Source organism: Hylobates moloch, unplaced genomic scaffold (assembly GCF_009828535.3).
Source record: "Hylobates moloch isolate HMO894 unplaced genomic scaffold, HMol_V3 SCAFFOLD_13, whole genome shotgun sequence".
Taxonomy (NCBI): domain Eukaryota; kingdom Metazoa; phylum Chordata; class Mammalia; order Primates; family Hylobatidae; genus Hylobates; species Hylobates moloch.
Window position 1 is genome coordinate 51615213 of NW_026652288.1, and position 2747 is coordinate 51617959.

Below are 2747 nucleotides of genomic sequence, written 5' to 3' on the forward strand. Positions count from 1 at the left end.
CATTTGAGAAATATTTTAAAGAGAAGGCCAGAAGAACAGAACATAAAATCAGTTAATCACCTGGTTTTTTTTTTTTTTTTTTCAACTTTATAAAACTGATGTTTCTTTTCCTCCTTTCCCAAAATTCAGCCTCAGAATCTCTGGATTCAATAATAGTATACTCTATATTTTAATTATTTATTTTTAAAGTTTCTGTCTCATCTAACTGGAATGTAAGTTCTGAGAGCAGAAAGCTTACATTTTGCTACCTCCCAAAATAGTGTCTGGTGCTTACGAGGTGGTTACTTTGTTGAGTGAATGGTTCATGAGCTCTGGGAACTAGTTGCCTTCTCTCAGTTATACAACATTTTTTTTTTTTTGAGTCGGAGTCTCACTGTGTCGCCCAGGCTGGAGTGCAGTGCTGAGATCTTGGCTCACTGCAAGCTCCGCCTCCTGGGTTCACACCATTCTCCTGCCTCAGCTTCCCGAGTAGCTGGGACTACAGGTGCCTGCCACCATGCCCGGCTAATTTTTTTGTATTTTTAGTAGAGACAGGGTTTCACCATGTTAGCCAGGATGGTCTCCATCTCCTGACCTCGTGATCCGCCCGCCTCGGCCTCCTACATAAAATAGAGACAGGGTCTGGCTATGTTGCCCAGGCTGGTCTCAAACGCCTGGGCTCAAAGCAACCCTCCAGCCTCAACCTTCCAAAGGGCTGGGATTCTAGGCAGAGCCGCCACATCCAGCCAGTCACACAACTTCTAAGTGGTGGAGTCAGAAACTAAACTCAGACCATCTTACTCTGGTTCCTAATCATGGATCTGACCGGCTTCTGTTGACAGGTGTATCTAATTCATAGGTGTGTCCGTTAGGACTGTACACCTTAATAGCCTTAGTAGCCTAACCTTAATAGCATAAATTATTAACCATGTGCTGTGGATCTACTACTTGCAGGAAGGTTGAGGCCATTCCCAGGTTTAGTCAGCCATCTTGCCCTTGGCCTGGGGAAATATTTCCCTCAAATAGGAAAATAAAGGCATTGGAAACGCCTGAGTGGGTTGCAGTGTTAGAGTGGTTTTTTTTTTTTTGCCTCAAAAAGTGACATTTATTCAAAGAAAAAAATGACAAGATGTCCATCCCTTGGCTCCCTTTTCTCCCGCCTCCTGCTGCTCCTCAGCCCCCCGAGATAGAGCCCTGGCTGGGGCTGGGTGGCAGGACAGCCCCTCAGATGAGGTCAGCAACATTGAGGGGCATTTCCTCAATGGAGGTGTTGTAGAAGGTCTCGATGTCTCGAAGAGTCCTCTTTTCTTCTGTTACCACGTTAATAGCCACACCTTTACGGCCAAACCGTCCACCTCGACCGATTCTGTGGATATAGTTTTCCCTGTTGGTGGGAAGGTCATAGTTGATGACTAAAGAAACCTGCTGCACATCAGTGCCTCTGGCCAGCAGGTCAGTGATAATCAAAACTCTGCTAGAGCCAGAGCGAAACTCCCTCATGATCACGTCTCGTTCCTTTTGGTCCATGTCTCCATGCATGGTGGAGACAGTGAAATCTCGAGCATGCATCTTCTCGGTGAGCCAGTCCACCTTCCTCCAGGTGTTGATGAAGATGACTGCCTGGGGTGATGGTCAGGGTTTCATACAAGTCACATAGTGTGTCCAGCTTCCACTCCTCTCGTTCCATGTTGATGTAGAATTGGCAGATACCCTCCAGGGTCAACTCTTCCTTCGTGACAAGAATCCGAATGAGGTCCCTCATGAACTTCTTGGTCACCTCAAGCACATCAGAAGACACTGTAACAGACAGCAAAACTAGCTGGGTGTTGCTGTTGAGCTTTTGGAATATGTCATAGATCTGGTCCTTGAATCCACGGCTTAACATTTTGTCAGCTTCGTCCAGTACAAACATCTTGATGTATTTGGGAGACAGGTATCTCCGGTTAAGCATATCAAACACACGGCCAGGGGTACCCACAATGATGTGAGGAGCTTCGTCTGCAGTTTCTACACCTCAGCACGCACGTTGGTGCCCCCGATACACGAATGACAGGAGGCACCCATGTAGTCTCCTAGTGCCATGACCACCTTCTGTATCTGCTGAGCCAATTCTCGAGTGGTGCTAGGACCAAGGCCTGGGTGGCTTTTAGATCTAATTCAATCTGCTGCAGAATCGATATGGCAAATGTGGCCATTTTCCCAGCCCCAGATTGGGCTTGAGCAATCACATCATAACCCTTGATACAAGGTAGAATGGCTCGCTGCTGGATGGCAGATGGCTTCTCAAAACCACAGGCCACGGAGAAGGGACTCCGAGAGGTTCATGTCATCAAAGCTGTCAACAATCTCATTCCAGTTACTCTCGATGACGCCTTCGGGCTCCATCCCATCGGGGCCATTGTCCCTGGATCGGGAATCCTGGCTTGCAGACATGAGCCTTAGAGACTCTAGAATAGTTTTTTGTTGTCATTTGGTTTTGGTTTCGGTTAAGAGCAAAGGGATCAAAGTATCCTAGTCTCTAGGACCTAGGGACCAGCCTCTCCTTGACTGGGGAAGGAAGATGTTGCCCTTCACAGGGAGGAAGGCCAGGACCTGGGAGGGTCAGAAGCTGGATGGGGTACCTATGATATCATAGCAGCTCTCTGAGGTTGAGAGTAAGAGCCCTTTTAAGAAAGTAGATAAATCCCAGCTACTCGGGAGGCTGAGGTAGGAGAATCGCTTGAACCTGGGAGGTGGAGGTGGTGGTGAGCCGAGATCGTGCCATTGCA

The 2747-nt window shown here is 47.7% G+C and overlaps 1 pseudogene; it reads right to left on the reverse strand.

Moving 5' to 3' along the window:
• Positions 1-1166: 1166 nt before the first annotated feature.
• Positions 1167-2414, reverse strand: LOC116481017 (eukaryotic initiation factor 4A-I-like; annotated as a pseudogene).
• Between the last annotated feature and the right edge of the window lie 333 nt (positions 2415-2747).